General features: G+C 38.1%; 1 protein-coding gene across 1 annotated transcript in view; it reads left to right on the top strand.

Moving 5' to 3' along the window:
* The first annotated feature begins 7467 nt into the window (after nt 1-7467).
* The window catches only part of SLC2A3 (solute carrier family 2 member 3), an 86703-nt gene continuing 75549 nt past the window's right edge, over nt 7468-18621 (top strand). Inside the window, exons 1-2 of the mRNA XM_081311693.1 lie at nt 7468-7498; nt 9458-9533. The gene's annotated coding sequence lies outside the window, so the exon portion shown is untranslated. The remainder of the gene's footprint in view (nt 7499-9457; nt 9534-18621) is intronic.

Here is an 18621-nt window from a genome sequence, read left to right on the forward strand (position 1 = left end):
TCATTAGCCCAATGTCTCCCTCTACGGCATCGTGGGCAAATACCGGGTATTCTACTCCTTTGATACCTAGTTTTGTTAAACCCTCCTCCTATGGGGCAATTCCTTTTAAAATGTCCTGTTTGTTGACAATTGTAGCATGTTCTTGGCCTGGTATATAAAGCCTGTTTTACTGCAGCTGCCACAATTTGCCCTTGTTCATTAATGTCTCTGGCATCTAAAGCCTGTTTTACTGCAGCTGCCATGACTTGCTCTTGTTCATTAATGTCTCTACATAATTTAATATATGTGTTTAAATCTTCCTGTTTCCATGGTCTAATGATATCTCTGCACCAACGATTCGCTTGGTCATAAGCCAGTTGTTTTATTAATGGCATTGCTTGTTCTGTATTCCCAAAAACTCTGGTAGCTGTTTGAATAAGCCTATCTACAAATTCAGCGTAAGGTTCATTAGCTCCTTGTATTATCTTAGATAATTGACCTTGTAAACCTCCATGTCCTTGTAAAGTCTTCCATGCCTTAACTGCATCTACAGCAATTTGTGAGTATACGCCAGGATCATATGCAATTTGTTGCTGCTGATCCTCATAAGGTCCCTTTCCTAACAACATATCTAGATTTCTCTGAGAATAACCAGCTGCTGCATTTCGCCTAGCCGTCTCCTTGCAAAATTCCTCATTGGCAACCTTCCATAACAGGTATTGTCCTCCATTTAGCACAGCTTTACAAATATTAGCCCAATCTGCTGGCGTCATGTTTAAGTTGGTAATGGATTCGACCAAGCTTACAGTGAAGGGTGCTTGAGGACCATAGGTTGTTACAGCTTCTTTTAGCTCCTTCACTGTTTTGAAATTTAAACCCTGGTAAATTCGCTGCCCTCCTACCTCAAATACAGGGCATACTTGAGATCCTGTCTCAGGATCCCAACTATCAACTGCGGGGGTTGGGAGCCTCCTAGCATATGGAGGTGGTGCTGTTGATTGGACACTTATGCCCTCTGGTGACAGAATGCTGTTAGTAGCAGTCTCCTGTAGAGGTGGTGCTGTTGGTTGGACACTTACGCTCTCTGATAGAAAGGTGTTATTAGCAGTCTCCTGTTGTAACTTTTCCCCTGATGGCTTTTTCTGCTCTAAACTTCCTTCCTCTGTCTCACTAGCTTGAAAGACCTTCTCTTTTACTGGAATCTTTTCCTCTTTCTGACTAATTGAGAGACCTTCTCTTTTACTTGAATCAATATGTCTTCTCCTTCCTCTACCTTTGTCTGAATTGAAGGCTTTGGACTAAGCAAACCAGACACGAGTGTCCACAATGGCAATGTGCCAACTGGCAGAGTCCCTGGGTTGTTCTTTTCTATTCTTTTTAAATCTTCACCATGATGGTCCCACTGTGATATATTTAACAACTCCTCCTTAAAAAGCCATGGGCTACATTGTTGTATTGTATCAACCTATGCCCTGACTGCTCTTGATTTTACTGGGATGCCTCCTTCCTCTAACAATTTACTTAACAGTCTTTCAGTTTGTTTTTTACTAATTGCTGATCCCTTATTTCTGCTATAATACAACCCAACAAGATGACACCAAACAAAACCGAGACAGAATGAAATAAAAATGGAACCACACAAAATCATTATATCAGCCTTTCTATCCTCCTGAAATGTGCATCTGTCCTTTCTCCCTATCTGTTCCTCAGACGCAAATAGTTTTTCCTCAGATGTGAGCGGTTTTTCTTCCGTCTCACTCATCTCCAGGGACAGGCAAGTTAAAACAAAAATGAAGCAAAACAAAAGATGAAAATTAGAATGGCTACCCATCCTCTCGCCCTGCCCTCAGGGGCGAGCAGTTTACTTACCCTCAGTCGCTCCCTGTGCGAGCCACCAAATGCTGCAGTCTGGCTGGGCACAATTCAGGAGCCACTTGTCAAAAGAAACTAACTTTATTTTTAGAACTACAAACGCCAAACAAAACAGCTCCTCAGGAAAAAACCCTCAGAGCCCAACTGCCACCACCGGCTTCCCACAAGCCTCTCACCCCCACATAAACCTCACCACCTCCCACAATCTCCTGCTCTTGAGGCTGATTAGCTGGGTCGTGTGGGCGGAGCCAAAGAAGTCCCCCAATGAGCAGCTCCATGGAGGAGCCAATCAGCTAGATGTTGTTGGGGCTGCTATGAGCCAATCATCAGCCGGCAGCTGGAAGTTTGCTGGCAGCTGGAAGTTTGCTGGGGCCCCTTTGGCTGTGGCTCTCAACACTAGATAGAGTTAAACATGTGCCTGCTTTACAATGGGGCTATATCTGTAATCCCAGCTACTCGGGAGGCTAAGGCAGGAGAATCACAAGTTTAAAGCTGGCCTCAGCAACTTAGAGAGATCCTGTCTCAAAAAAAAAAAAAAAAAAAAAAAACCTAAAAACTAAAAAGATCTGAGAATATAGCTTAATGGTAGAGCATCCTGGGTTCAATCTCTAATAACAACAACAACAACAAAAAAGATAGAATGTGGATCAACCATATCCACAAGTACATGTGGATGCACATTTAAATTTTTTTCTTGGTAGCAATTTCTGAGCCAGAAGCAGCACAAGAATGAGACAAAAGGGCTGGGGATATAGCCCAATGGTAGAATGTTTGTGGCATGCTTCATGCCTGAGTTCGATCACTAGCACTGCAAAAAAAAAGGATGAAGCTATCCAGACTTTTTTAATTTTATAAGCCAGTAAGCCAGTTGTGAAATAAGAGGGAGCATAAAACTTATTATATTGTCAGGCAAAGACATGACCAACTGTAGTTGTCCATGACCATTATTTTAATGCACAAGGCCCCAGGTTCAATTCCAAGCACTGCAAAAATAAATACACACACACACACACACACACATACACATGTATAATTATATATTTCACATATGTATATCTATATTATGACCATTATATCATAAAAGAATTAACTTTTTTTTTTGTGTGTGTGTGTGTGTAGATGGACACAGCACAATGCATTTATTTTTATGTGGTGCTAAGGATAGAACCCAGGGCCTCGCACATGCTAGCTGAGCCATATCCTCAGACCAGAATTAACATCTTAATACCAAAAAAGGTAAAAGACTCAGAATTTAAGAATTGAATAAATTTAACATCAAGAGAAATACTATTTTGTCCTTTCTCTTTTTTTAATTTTTAATTGTAGATGGACACAATACCTTTATACCTTTATTTTATTTATTTTTATGTAGTGCTGAGGATCAAACTCAGTGCCTCATATGCACAAGGCAAGCACTCTGCCACTGAGCCACAATCACAGCCCATCCCTAACCTTTATAATATTAAAATTTTTTTGAGACAGGTTGTCTCTAAGTTACTGAGGCTGGTTTCAAACTTGTGATACTCCTGCCCCTGCTTCTGCAGTCTTTAGGATTACAGGTGTATGTCACCATGGCCCACTAAGACTTTCTCTACCTTTTTTCAATTGGTGCATTTTAATTATACATAATAATGGGATTCATTGTTACATATTCATACATGCACATGATATAACAATATAATTTGTTCAATTTTTTTAATTAAAAATCTTTTAAAAGTAGCACACATGGAGAAAAATGTTAAGTTAGATGATAGTTTTTTTCTTTGTTTGTGGTGCTGGGGATTGAACCCAGGACCTTGTGCATGAGGGGCAAGCACTACCAACTGAGCTATATACTCAGTCCTGGATAATAGTTTTTATAAAGTGAGTAGCATCTAAACCAAGTCACAGAACACATCCCAGAAGCCCTTGTGTCCCTTCCCAGTCACAGCCCCTCTTGGGTCTTAGTCTGTTTTCTGTTGCTGATAACATGACGCCACAAACTGAGTAAGTTACAAAGAAAAGAGGTTTATTTTGGTTCATGATTCTGATGAAAGGTCAAGATGTCACATCTGGTTATAGCCTCTTGCTGGCAGAGTTCTGAAGCAACACATGGAAACAGACAGGGAGAGTGTAAGAGACCTAAACAAATTGACTTTGATAGTAGACCCACTTTCAGATAACTCATGACCCATTAACCCAATAATCACATCAATGGATTAATCCATTAATGATGGCAGAGCCCTAATTATCCCTCAAAAGTCCCACTTGGAAAAAAAAAAAGTCCCACTTGGTTCCACCTTATAACAGGGATTAAATTTCAACAAGAATTTCAGAACGGACAAACTATTCAAACCACAGCAGGTAACCATAATCTTTAGGATAGCATAGATTAGTTTTACCCATTTTTGACCTTAACATAAATGAAATATGTTTTCTGTTTGTGAAGACATATTTATGTTTGTGAGATTTAGCCATATAGTTGCACACGCCTTTAGTACATGCTGTCTCCTTGCTATATAACATATTTCATTATGTGAATATACCATAATGTATTTATCCATTCTCCTATCAGTGGACATTTAGATTATTTTTAATTTGGAGCTAGGCAAATACTGCTGAGGTGAACATTCTTGTACCTATTTTGTGGTGAACATAAGCATACATTTCTGTTAAATATAACCTAGGAGTGGAATTGTTCGGTAATAGGGTAGGTATATGTTCTGCCTCAATAAATATTACCAATTTTCCAAAGTGTTTGTAACAGTTATTGCTTTATATCCCTGTTAACAAGGTGTAAAAATTCTGGATGGCTCACATTCCCTCATTTGTAATTTTTCTTTTTTTTCCCTCCCTGCCTCTAGCCTTTGTTTTAGCTATTCTGGTGGATCTGTACTGGTCTCCAATGTGTGTGTGTGTGTGTGTGTGTGTGTGTGTGTGTGTGTTTAATATGACAGTGGAATACATTACAATTCTTGTTACACATATAGGGCACAATTTTTCATATCTCTGGTTTATACAAAGTATATTCACACCAATCTGCGTCTTCATACATATACTTTAGAAAATAATGTCCATCACATTCCACCATCATTCCTAATCCTATGCCCCCTCCCTTTCCCTCCCACCCTTGGCCCTATCTAGAATTCCTCTATTCCTCCCACGCTCCCCCTCCTATATCAGAGAAAACACTCAGCATTTGTTTTTTGGGGGAGTAAGTAACTTCACTTAGCATTATCTTCTCTAACTCCGTCCATTTACCTGCAAATGCCAAGATTTTATTCTCTATTATTGATGAGTAATATTGCATTGTGTATATATACCACTTTTTTTATCCATTCATCTATTGAAGGACATCTAGGTTGGTTCCACATTTTAGCTATTGTGAATTGTGCTGCTATAAACATTGATGTGGCTGCGTCCCTGTAGTATGCCGTTTTTAAGACCTTTGGGTAGAGAGCGAGGAGAGGGATAGCTGGGTCAAATGGTGGTTCCATCCCCAATTTTCCAAGAAATCTCCATACTGCTTTTCATATTGGCTGCCCCAATTTGCAGTCCCACCAGCAGTGTATGAGTGTAGCTTTTCCCCCACATCCTCGCCAACACTTATTATTGTTTGTATTCATAATAGCTGCCATTTTGACTGGAGTGAGATGAAATCTTAGAGTAGTTTTGATTTGCATTTCTCTAATTGCTAGAGATGATGAACATTTTTTCATATATTTGTGATTGATTGTATATCATCTTCTGAGAAGTGTCTCTTCAGGTGAAAGATCTGTATAATGGGGCTGGGGATGTGGATCAAGCGGTAGCGCGCTTGCCTGGCATGCGTGCGGCCCGGGTTCAATCCTCTGCACCACATACAAACAAAGATGTTGTGTCCGCCGAAAAAAAAACTAAAAATTATTAAAATTCTCTTTAAAAAAATAGAATTAAAAAAAAAAGATCTGTATAATGAAAATTACAGAACCCTAAAGAAAGAAATCAAATAAGACCTTAGAAGACGGAAAGATCTACCTTGATCTTGGATAGGCAGAATTAATATTATCAAAATGACCATACTACCAAAAGAACTATACAGATTTAATGCAATTTGATCAAAATCCCAATGACATTCCTCACAGAAATAGAAAAAGCAGTCATGAAATTTATCTGGAAAAATAAAAGACCCAGAATAGCTAAAGCAATCCTTAGCAGGAAGAGTAAAGCAGGTGGCATCACTATACAAGACCCTACTTAAACTATGCTACAGAGCAATAGTAACAAAAACAGCATGGTATTGGCACCAATCAGACTGGTAGACCAATGATACAGAATAGAGGACACAGAGACTAACTCACAAAATTATAATTATCTTATATTAGACAAAGGCGCCAAAAACATGCATTGGAGAAAAAATAGCCTTTTCAACAAATGGTGTTGGGAAACTGGAAATCCATATGCAACAAAATGATATTAAACCCCAATCTCTCACCATCACAAAACTCAACTGCAAATGGATCAAGAACCTAAAAATAAAACCAGTGACCCTGCCTAATAGAAGAAAAAGTAGGCCCTAATCTCCATCATGTGGGCTAAGGCCCCAACTTTCTTAATAAGACTCCTTTGGCACAATAATTAAAATGAAGAATCAATAAATGGGATAGACTTAAACTAAAAAGTTTCTTCTCAACAAAAGAAACAATCTGTGAGGTGACTAAAGAGCCTACTTCTTGGGAGGAAATCTTTACCCCTCACACATCAGATCTCTAGGTATATAAAGAATTCAAAAAGCTAAGCACCAAAAAAAAAAAAAAAAAAAAACCCAAAAAACAATCAATAAATGGGCCTAGGACCTGAACAGACATTTCTCCAATGTGGTTTTAATTAGAAGTTCCCTGACTCATTCAGTTACACACCTTGCCGGTGTTTAATGTCCACTAGGAAATCCTCTTTTGAGAAGTGCAGTGCAGACCTTTTTAAAAACTCAACCTTTCATTACCATATTTTCATGGTGAGACTCAAGTGATTCTAAGTTAGGTCCAACATTTTTGTCTGGAGGAGGACAATCTCTAAATGACCTTTGCGTCCTATATATGGGGGGCCCTGTTGGAGACAGCAGGGAGTGACCTTTATTACCTCTCACCCCCCAACTCCAGTCCTTTACAGGAGGTGAAAGGACAGTTGACTTTTAATTAAACAGCTGCCAGGCACAGTGGCCCCTGCGGAAGCGGGAGGACGGCAGGTTCATGGGCAGCCTGCACAACTTAACAAGATCCAGTCTCAAAAAACCAAAGGGTTTGGGGATGTAGTTCACTCAGTGGTGAAGTGATCCTAGGTGAAGACCTCCACATCAAAAATAAATAGATTATTTTTAAAAAGAAGAAGAAGAAGTAAGGAAAAAGCCTGAACTGCCTGAAATTGCCCTCAGCCTCCCCAGCCGGGATCGGGACAGCCGGCGAGGATATCTGGGGGCACCTCTAGGGGCATGGAGGCAACGAGCGGCCCGGGTATCTCTTAAAGCAGAAATGGTAACACGCTTTTAACCGCGGCGGTGGCGCGGGTGGGGCCCAGAAGTGTTGCCCGGTAAAGGGCTCCCCGCTTCCGCCGCAGGAAGCCGCCTGAGGGGGCGCCCGGAGGAACCTCAGGCCTCGAGCGGCCGTGGCTGGTCAGTTGGCACAGGTGGAAGGTGAGAAGCAGGACTGGGGCTGGGGTGGCCCCGACTGGGCCAACACGGCAGGATCCCTACCCAGAGGCGGGTGGGTGGGTGACCTGCTGACGGAAAGAGCCGGGAGTCCCGTTTTACCATCCTATCAACGGATCACTCAAAATAGAATGCTGGGTCTGGCGAGGCAGAGCGGGGGTCCTAACGGCTGCGCGGCGTGGTGGGCGGAAGCGCAGCGGCGCCGGCGCTGTCACTCCCGGTCGCGACGGCCTGGGATCGGCGCGGAGGCTCGGGTGGCCGGGAGATCTAACCGCAGTTGCCGGTAGGGATGGTCGGTGCGCAGCGCTGTCCCTGGGACCTGGAGGTGGGGGAACGCGGTCTGCGGGTCGTGTAGAGGCGGAGGTTAAGGGAGGAAGAGGCCTGCGGTTCTGCTGAAACTAGCAAGCAGCTTCCTGGCATTGGGAGAATATTTATTTACTGAGCACCTACTATGCCCCAACACTGCTTAAAACGATGGAATCCCACAGTGAACTGGGTGGGCCAGCACCCTCCCCTCCTGGACCGTACATTCAGGCAACAGACAAGAAAATGCATAGGTGTATAATACTCTACAGTGATCAGTCTCATTAAGAAAAACTTAACGTAATAGAGCTGTGAAATAGGGGGATGATTTATGTTAAGATAAGGTGGGGCAGGGGAAAATGCCTTTCAGAGAAGACCTTTCAAAGGAAGTGTCCTTTCACCCAGACCTGAAGAAGTGAGGATGCTTTGGAAGAAGAATGGTCCCAGCAGAGAAAATGGGAGGATTGATCTGTTGCTTGGCCTTGAAACTTGTCTACCTGGAGCTTAAACGTTGTGTAGACAGAATTACCTTTGTAGGTTTTAGCAAAGGAAAATTGACATTTTCTTAGCAAATTATGTAATATTCATTCATCTAGCTCTGGATTCGTTCAGCCCTTTATTCCTGAAGTGTGAGAGAAGGGCTGGAAGGCCAACTTGCCTTAGTTATTAGTTTGGCAAAATTAGTTTTTAGTTAAGTACATATACTAAGTGTAGAATTTCCACTGGTTTTCAAGAAGACTTAATCTGAATTCATTTTTAGGAAAAATTAAATAAGTACCTCACTTTTAAAGGAAAGTGCCGTTTATTTTAATTAAAGGAGTAGGGAGGGGTTTTTGTTTTTGTTTTGTTTTGGCTTTGTTTGCTTGTTTTCCCAAATAAGAATAACCTTGAGGACAAAAACTAGCTGACAGAAGAAAGAAGGGAGATGGTTCTAGAAACTGAGAAAGGTAGCAGAAGATATGAAAAGAAAAGGTAGTAAGGATGATGTGAAATAACCAAAAGAACAATCTGTCCTCATTCTTCTCCTCCTCCTAATAAACTCAGGAAACAGTATTAGTGCTTCAACATACCACATCTCAACTGATTTTCAAAATTACCCATCCTAGTCAAGAGAATGGGTAGAAGAGAAAACAGGCTCAGACTTGATGACTGGTTAAGCAAAAAAAATCATGATTTCCAACACCACCATAGAGCCCTAGCAGTTTAAGCGAAAATAAAACTTAAGGAGACAGCTTGTTTCAAATATTTTTAACTTTCTATGGCAAAGTAAACCACACTAAAATCATGGAGTTTTTGGCATCAAGGTCACCATCTAATTCCTGTTCATTTTTCGATAGGAAAACTGTGTTAGTTTTTGACCAAGCAGTGACTCAAAATATAGAGCTGCTGTTTTTGCCAGCAGCTTTTCTCTCCCTAGAACCTCTAACTTGATTAAAATTCTTCCTTCCCACGCTATTGAACAGATGAAAAGAACTTTGTTGAGGATCCCAGAATTGACTTAATCTAAGATCTAAGTTGTATGAGATTTTACCTTCCACAAGTATTTGTAGAAGTGTCCTTTAGCCACTCCTAAGTCATATCTTCTCTCAGGCAGCCTAATTAAATAGAATGAATAAATAACAAGCTAATTAAAATTTACAGGAAGTTCTACTTGAAGAGGATTGAAGGAAGAGTCAGTTCTTAGTAGAACAGAGAGATGGAGAACCACACATACAGTGTGAGTATTAAGATATCAAATTAGTTTGTCATTGTTATGTTGATAATCACAATATCATCTTCCTGGATTTTTCTTGTCTTTTTAATTCTTTTTTCACTTTGATTTTATTTATTTTAAGGGATAGCTAACAACAATAATGAAAATAGTTGAATAGTTAGTGTTGGAGAGGTAATCTATTCATGTTTTCCCTTCTAATCTTTCATCATGGTAGTATTCAGTTTCTTCTTTATGTTAATAACATAGTCATGATGGATGGCAATATCTTCTATATGGCATTTGCCTTGTACAAAAATTTGAGAAATACATTCTATATTTTGTTTATAGTATCTATAAAACATTCTTTTCCCAATTTTAAAGTTGTGAAATAAATTCAGAAGATTTATTTAAGGACTACATTTCCAAAATTAGCCATAACTAGTGATATTATTTAGTGGATCTCTCATTTTTAAGAGAAATGAATTTTTTTCTCAAGTATTAGTTATTCACTAATAGCTATATTTGTATATATAAATGGTACCTTACTACAAAATTGTATAGAATATACACATTACACATTTATTTGTTAAAGATTAAAAACTTGAGGAGTAACTTTTTCCCCAATTCCCCAAATAGAACAATAAGTATTATCTTTGTAGTTTTTGTCTTTTTTTTTTTTTTTTTTTTTTTTTTTTTTTTTTGGTGCTGAGTACCAAACAGCCTTTCACCTGTTAGTGAATACTCTACTACTGAACTGAATCCCCAGCCCTATCTCAGATTCTTACTTGCATTATATGGTCAAGATAAATGTTGGTCTTTTGTCTTTTGATGAAAACTCTGTAAACACTTAAATTTAATTATGAAAAATGTGTACTTTTATGACTTGCAGCTTAATGAGAATTTTGGAGATGTTCTCTATTTATTTGTATTTTGCCCGTGTATTTCATCTTATTTTCGCACTTTGAGAGAATTGTAATTTAATGCTAGATTTGGACATACATTTTTTTAATGAAGAAAGATAAAAATCAATTATCAGAGAAGAGATTGAGATAATAGAGAATAAAGTATTGAAAAGAAGAGCTACGGGCTGGGTTGTGGCTCAGTGGTAGAGCACTCGCCTAGCATGTGTAAGGCCCTGGGTTCGATCCTCAGCACCACATAAATAAAATAAAGATATTGTGTCCAACTACAACTAAAAAAATAAATATTAAAAAAAAGAAAAGAAGAGCTACATACCTGCAAATCCAATGGAGAGTGTAGATTAAATCCACGTTAAGTCCAGTTTCACTATTTGCAAAATGTTTGATGTTTGAAAGGATCAAAGAAAACCCACCAAAACTTACAAATAGTTACTTAGGTAGAGTTTATCAAAGGGATTAAAATTAACATCCTAAATTTATAACAATCTAGTTTTAAGTGATACCAACTGAGCTCCAGTAATGTACATTGATTTTGCTCCTAACTCCATCCTCCCCTTCATGTTGTTGTTATCACAAATCAGAACAAATTATTAATTAAAATTTGTTCTAATCAGTTATACATGACAGCATATGATCTTTGATTCATTGTACACAAATAGAGCACAATTTTTCACTTCTCTGGTTGTACATGAAGTAGAGTCACACCATTTGTGCAATCATACATGTACCTAGGGTAATGATGTCCATCTCATTCCTTTTCTTGTCTTGATAACACATAGGATATACTTAAGTGTGGTTAAAAGACTATTATAGCCAACAGACTTTATACATTTCTACGTTTTTAAAATTCACAGTTAATTAGCATTGCCATTTGTGGTGTTTTGTGCTTAAATATGTATTATCAGAACAATAAGAACGCTCATGTTCATCATTATAATTGCAAACAGGTCTCATTAAAAATTATACAAAACTGGTTTTGAGGAAATCTTGAACCATGGCAATATAGATATGAAGAGTAACAGTGAAATGAATTTGCTCAATTATAACTATTCTTAGCGCTCGCCTATCGAGGGAGGGACCCGGGTGCGATCCTCAGCACCACATAAAAATAAAGGCATTGTGTTGTGTCCATCTACAACTTATATATATATATATATATGTATTCTTATTGAGCTGACTCTAGAGTGTGAGTCATGTTACTTGCAAAAATATTGTTATAAAGATCCACAAAGACAATTAAGTAAGATGTCAGTCTTGGGGCTGGGGTTGTGACTCTGCAGTAGAGCACTCACCTGATATGTGTGAGGCACTGGGTTCGATCCTCAGCAACACATAGAAATAAATAAAGATATTGTGTCCACCTAAAACATATATATATATATATATTTTTTTTCTTTAGAATGAGCTGGGACTGGGAGTAGGCTAGGTGTTCTCTGATGGTTAAATTACATGTTTCCTAAATGCAATAAGGAGGGGTCATACTTGGAAACATTTTACATAAACTGCTTCTCTGGGAATTCACTGGTATCTTGAATGACTTGCATCTTAGACTTTCAGATTGTTTTCTTCCTGGACATTTTAATGGTCATTCTTAGGGAAGCAGAATTGGAAGAAGGGAAACATTTGTTCTTTTTTCACATTTTCCAAAAGATACATTAAAAAGTCAACACATTTTAAAAGAGGATATATTTATAGCTTGGTATGGCTGTGCATACTTGTAATCCAGCTACTCAGGAGGCTGAGGCAGGAGAATCAAAAGTTCAAGGCCAGCCTGGGTAGCTTGGTAAGACCTTGTCCCAAAATAAGAGATAAAAAGGGCTATAGGTGTACCTCACTGATATATAGAGCACCACCTATGGGTTCAATTCCTAGTGTGTGTGTGTGGGGGGGGGGAGGGGGGTATTTATATAACAATTTTAAGATGGTTTTGAAAAGATATTAGAGGAATTACCACAAAAACCAAGATATGGGACACAGAAATTAGTCAAAAGTGATCTTTTATATATATATATATATATATATATATATATATATATATATATATATATAATTTTTTAGATGTGGTTGGACATAATACCTTTTATTTTATTTTTTATGTGGTGCTGAGCATTGAACCCAGGCTCCTGCACGTGCTAGGTGAGCACTCTACCACTGAGCCACAACCCCAGCCCGATCTTTTTTTTTAATGTGTTCATTTCTTTAACAACCAAGAATGAGGCCCCTGTATTCTCTGCTCAATCCAGCTCCCCACCAAGTCTCCCTGGTGCAGATCCAGGCTTAATCTATTTATTTAATTTAATTTAATAATTAGAATTCAACATTTAAGACCAGGAATTACTTTTTTTTCATTTCAAAAATCATAAGCTGTTCTATCTCTGTTATTTCTGTACTTCCTGATTATGCCAATTTTATTATTATTAAGGTATCTTCTCGTTGTTGCTTATTTAAAAAGATCTGTATACCTGTGAATCTCCCAATAATATAGAAATCAAGGATAGAAACTTGATGGAAATTAAGGATAAAGTTTAAAAGTGTTTTTTGGTGTTGTTACTAGCAATTTTACTTCAACAAAACCATTTTTTCTTGGGGGGGGGGGTTAGCCAGAAATTGAACTCAGGGGCACTGGACCGCTGAGCCACATCCCCAGCCCTATTTTGTATTTTATATAGAGACAGGGTCTCACTGAGTTGCTTAGCACCTCGCTTTTTGCTGAGGCTGGCTTTGATCCTCCTGCCTCATGGCCTCCCAAGCCGCTGGGATTACAGGTGTGTGCCACTGCTCCTGGTGACAAAACCATTTTAACATAGCCAAATAAACTGATTGTGAAATTTTGTCCAAATTGACTGATTAGACAGATCAAGAGGTTCAGAATCAAGAGGAGACATCAAGAAGAGAGGTTCAGAATCAATGAGGAGACATGAATATAATACATACTATGAAAAAGATAACCTTATATCATTATCTACCCATTGGATTTTAGTTTAGGTCCAAGAGGGGATAAGGAAGGAATACAGATTCAGGATTTTTTTTTTTTTTTATGGTACTGGAGATCAAACCCAGGGCCTCCCACATGCTAAGTGAGTACTCTCCCACTGAGTTATATCTCTAGCCCTTTTAATTTTTAATTTTGAGACAGGGTCTCTCAATGTTGTGGAGGCTGGCCTTGGACTTGTGATCATTATGCCTCAGCCTGCTAAGTAACTGGCATTACAGGCATGGACTACAATGTCCATTTGATAGGGATACAGATTTAGAAAACAAACCTAAAGACTTTCAAATTTCCTATTTTCTAGCCCTATGTAATTCCTCAGCTTCATATGTTGAATAACATGCACATAAAGTGACCCATAAATATGATTTATATAAATTATGGGAATCAGCCATATTGTTCTTTTATTCAAGCATTCTTCCTCTAATAAAACAACTTATGAGTTAATAAGTAATATTTATTTTGTAGAAATATGTAGTAGTTCTCCATGACTCATTTATTCATTTGAATTGCTCAAATAGCTGGTATATGACAAGTCTGGGACTGCCCTCATAGAACTTACATTGTAGTGAAGGAAATGACAAATTCTAAGAAAAATATAGCAATGCAAGGGGATAGAAAATAGGACAGGAGGGGAGGAATTTACTTACTCTAATGTGGTCAAGGATAGACTCTTTAAGGTGAATCTGATAGGAAACCAGAATGATGATAAGGAGTTAGCCATAAGAAGATCTGGAGAATTTGTGTTGTATATAGAGGGAGTGACATATGTAAAGGTCATAGACAGGGGTCTTTCAAAGTTGCAGAGACTGGCCTTGAACTCAAGCCTTCTGCTAAAGGTTTAGCAGATTAAAGCAGGGGTCAGCATGCTCTTGTGTAAAGAGCCAGAAAGTAACTACTTTAGACTTTGTGGACCATATGGTTTGGTTCACAAGTATTCAGCAGCTCTAATGTGATATTATTAAAGCAGCCATAGACAGTACATAAGTAAATGATCATGACTATATTAAAGTGAAACCTTATTTATAAAAAGAGGCAGACTTGACAGCAAAATCACAAGCCATAAAAAGAAAAATGAATAAATGGGGCTTATCAAAATGAAAAGCTTTTGCTCTGCAAAAACCCTGTAGAAGCTGGGGACAGTTGTGCACACCTGTAATCCCAGTGACTCAGGAGGCTGAGGGAGGAGACTAACATGTTCAAAACCAGCCTCAGCAATCTAGAAGGGCCCTAAGCAACTTAGTGAGACTGTACATTTCAAAAAATAAAAAGGGATGGGATGTGGCTCAGTGAATAAGGACCACGGGGTTCAATCCCTGGTGCTAAAAACAAAAATAATAAACACACAGAAAGAGCCCTTGTGTGGTTGACTATGAAAAGGGTCTTTTTGAAAAGACAAGCAGCAGAAAGAATATTTGCAAACCACATATCCAAAGGACTTGTGTACAGAAAATACAAAGCATTCTCAAAACTCAGCAGTAAACTGTGATCAAACTAGTGTGGTACCAGCATACGGAGAGACATATGAAATACAAGAATAGAACTGAGAGTTCAGAAATAAACCCCCTGTGTTGTGATAGTTATGGATAACTTGACCTTCATATTATTTCCCAACCCCCTGTGTAAATTTTTGAGTGTCAAGACCATTTAATGGAGAATAGTCTTTTTAACAAATTGTATAGGGGCAGGTTGATTGGACCCTTACTTCACATTATATACAAAAATTAATTAAAAATGAATCAAATATCTAGATGTAAGAGCTAAAATCGTAAAACTCTTAGGAAAAAAATATAGATATAAACCTTTGTGATGTTAGATTAGGTGGTTGTTCCTTAGGGAAAAAAGCATGAGCAACAAATGGAAAAATAGATATATTGGACATAATCATAACTAAAAACTTTCTTCTTCCAAAGACACCATCAAGAAAGTGAGAAGACAACCCACCGAATGGGAGATAATTGTATTAAATCATGTATCTGATAAATCATGTATCTAGAATATATAAAGGACTATTACAATTCAATAATAAAAATACAAACAACATAATTAAAAATAGATGGCTAATCAGTCAGTGATTAAGTCGGTGATTAAGCCTCCCATTTACTAGGGATGCTTACATTTATCCCTGGCAGCCCTGGATCAAAGGCTTGGGGGAAGCCTTGGCACAATGACATAATCCCAACTTCCTGGTGGAGTTTCATCTCCTAATTTTATTTTTCTTATTATAAAAAGTGTATGTGCTCACTGTGTGAACCTTCTTGAACACAAAAATCACAAAGAAGAAAACTTTGAGGGCTGAGGATGTGGCTCAAGCGGTAGCGCGCTCGTCTGGCATGCGTGCGGCCCTGGTTTGATCCTCAGCACCACATACAAACAAAGATGTTGTGTCCACCGATAACTAAAAAATAAATATTAAAAAAAAAAAATTCTCTCTCTCTCTCTCTCCATCACTCTCTCTTTAAAAAAAAAAAAAAAGAAAACTTTGAAACATTTTTCTGATTCTGCTATGTGGATAGGTATACTATCAAAATTATGATATAGAAACTTCTAGCCTTTGTTTTCTATTCTTGTGCATATTTGAACATAATTGGAATAATTTTTTTGCAGATAAAAAAATAAAATAAAAATAGACAGGGCCAAGAATAGAGCTCACTAGTAGAGCACTTGCCTAGTATGTATAAGGCCTATGGTTCATCCTTTGGCACCATTGAGGGGGAAAAAAAGGACATTTTTTAGAAGAAGATATACAAATGGCCAATAAATACATGAAAAGATGTTCAATGTTACTAGCTGGCAAGGAAATCAAATTGCAACCACTGTTAAATGCACTTCAAATTCACTAGATTTTTCTATAACTGAAAATCCAGACATTAACAATTGTTGGCAAGGATATGGAGAAATTGATCCTAGTATGATGGTGCATTCCTGTAACCCAGCTACTCAGCAAGCTGTTGCCAGAGTATCACAAGTTCAAACCCAGCCTTCACAACTTAGTGAGACTGTCTCAAAACAAAAAGTAAAAAGGGGTGGAGTTGTAGCTCCATGGTTTAGACCGCTGAATTCAATCCCCAGTACTAGGGGGGAAACAAACAAACAAACAAAACTTGGATTCAGGTGCTCATTGCAGGATCATTCATAATTTTGGAAACACTCAAAACATTCATCAACTTATAATCGGATAAGTAAAATATGGTATATCCATACCATGAAGTATTATTGAGAAATAAAAAATGAAATACTGGGGCTGGGGATGTGGCTCAAGCGGTAGCGCGCTCCCCTGGCATGTGTGCGGCCCGGGTTCGATCCTCAGCACCACATACCAACAAAGATGTTGTGTCCGCCGAGAACTAAAAAATAAATATTAAAAAAATTCTCTCTCTCTCCTCTCTCACTCTCTCTTTTAAAAAAAAAAAATGAAATACTGTTATATGTACAACATGAATGAACCTTGAAAATATTCTGAGTAAAAGAAGCCAGTGACAAAAAACTGCACATTAATGTGCTTTCACTTTTATGAAAAGTCAATAATAGGCAAATGCATGAAGATAAAAGGTAGAGGTGATTAAACAACTTTGAATACACTACAACCTATCACAATATACACTTTAGAGAATGAATTATATAGTATGTGGGTTTAGAGAGGGGCTGGAGCTGTGGCTGTGGCTCAGCGGTAGAGCGCTTGCCTGGCTCGTGCGAGACCCTGGGTTCAATCCTCAGCACCACATAAAAATAAGTAAAGATATTGTCTCCAGCTACAACTAAAAAATAAATATTTAAAAATAAATAAATAAGTCTCAATAGAGCTGTTATTAAAAACACAAAATGTTTTTAAAAATGATAATCATTATAACAATAAATAAAGATATTGTGCCCATCTATAACTAAACAAATAAAAACATTTAAAAAAAAGAGTCAAAAAAGATGAGCAGATATTTCACTATGAGGATATATAGATACAAATAAGCACACGAAAAGTTGCCTAGCATTTTTAGCCATCAGGGAAATACAAATTAAAACCACAATGATTTGGGCATGGTGGCACATGCCAATTCCAGCTACTTGGAAGGGTGAGGCAGGAAGATCATAAGTTCAAGGCCAGCTTGGGCAACTTAGTGAAACCCTGTCAAACTTTTAAAAATGGGACTGGTGATGCAGCTCAGTGGTAGCGCACATGGCAAAAAATAAGACCACCAAATATCACTTTGTATTTTTTTTTAATTTTTTTCGTTGTAGTTGGACACAATACCTTTATTTTATTCATTTATTTGTATTCTGGGTGCTGAGGATCGAACCCAGGGTCTCGCACATGCAAGGCGAGCACTCTACCTCTGAGCCCATCACTTTGTATTTTATCAGAATGGCTAAAATAAAAAATATCAATTACAGGCAAGGATACAGGGAAACTAGATCATTTATACATTGATATTGAAAATATAAAATGGTACAGTTTTAAACATGTTTAGTAAACATGATGGCACTTTCTTATAAAAATAAGCATATGACTCAGCAATTGCATTCTTGGACATTTATCCCAGAGAAAGAAAAACATAATCATGGGCTAGGGATGAAGCTCAGGAGTACAGTGCTTGCCTAGCATGTGTGAGACCCTAGGTTCAATCTACAATAGCAGAGGTAGGAAAAAACAAACACACAGTCATATAAAAACCAACACATAGCCAGGCACCATGGTTCACACCTGTAATCCCAGCAACTCAGGAGTCTGAGGCAGGAGGTTCACAAGTTCAAAACCAGCCTCAGCAATTTAGCTAGGCCCTAAACAACTCAGTGAGAACCAATCTCAAAACCCAATAAAAAATAAAAGGCGGGGTAGCTGGGGATGGAGCTTAGTGGTTAAGCACCCTTGGGTTTAGTTCCTATACCAAAACAAACCAACAAACAAAAACCAACATGAATGTTCATAGGTTCATTTGTCATGGCCCAAACTGTAAGCATCCTATTTAACAGCTGAATGGTTAAATAAACTGGGTACATCCATACTATAAAGTACTACTCAGAAGAAAAAAAAAAAAGAAAAACAAATGGACAATTGATACACCTAACAACTTGAATGGATTCCAAAGGAATTATGCTGAATGAAAGGAGCCAATCTCAAATATTGTATGATCCCATTTGTATAATATATGTAAAATAACAAAATTGACAGACTAGTGGTTGCTAGTGATTGGGTTTCAGGGAGAGATGA

Source organism: Spermophilus citellus, assembly GCF_964194105.1.
Source record: "Spermophilus citellus genome assembly, chromosome: 10".
In the NCBI taxonomy this organism is placed as follows: domain Eukaryota; kingdom Metazoa; phylum Chordata; class Mammalia; order Rodentia; family Sciuridae; genus Spermophilus; species Spermophilus citellus.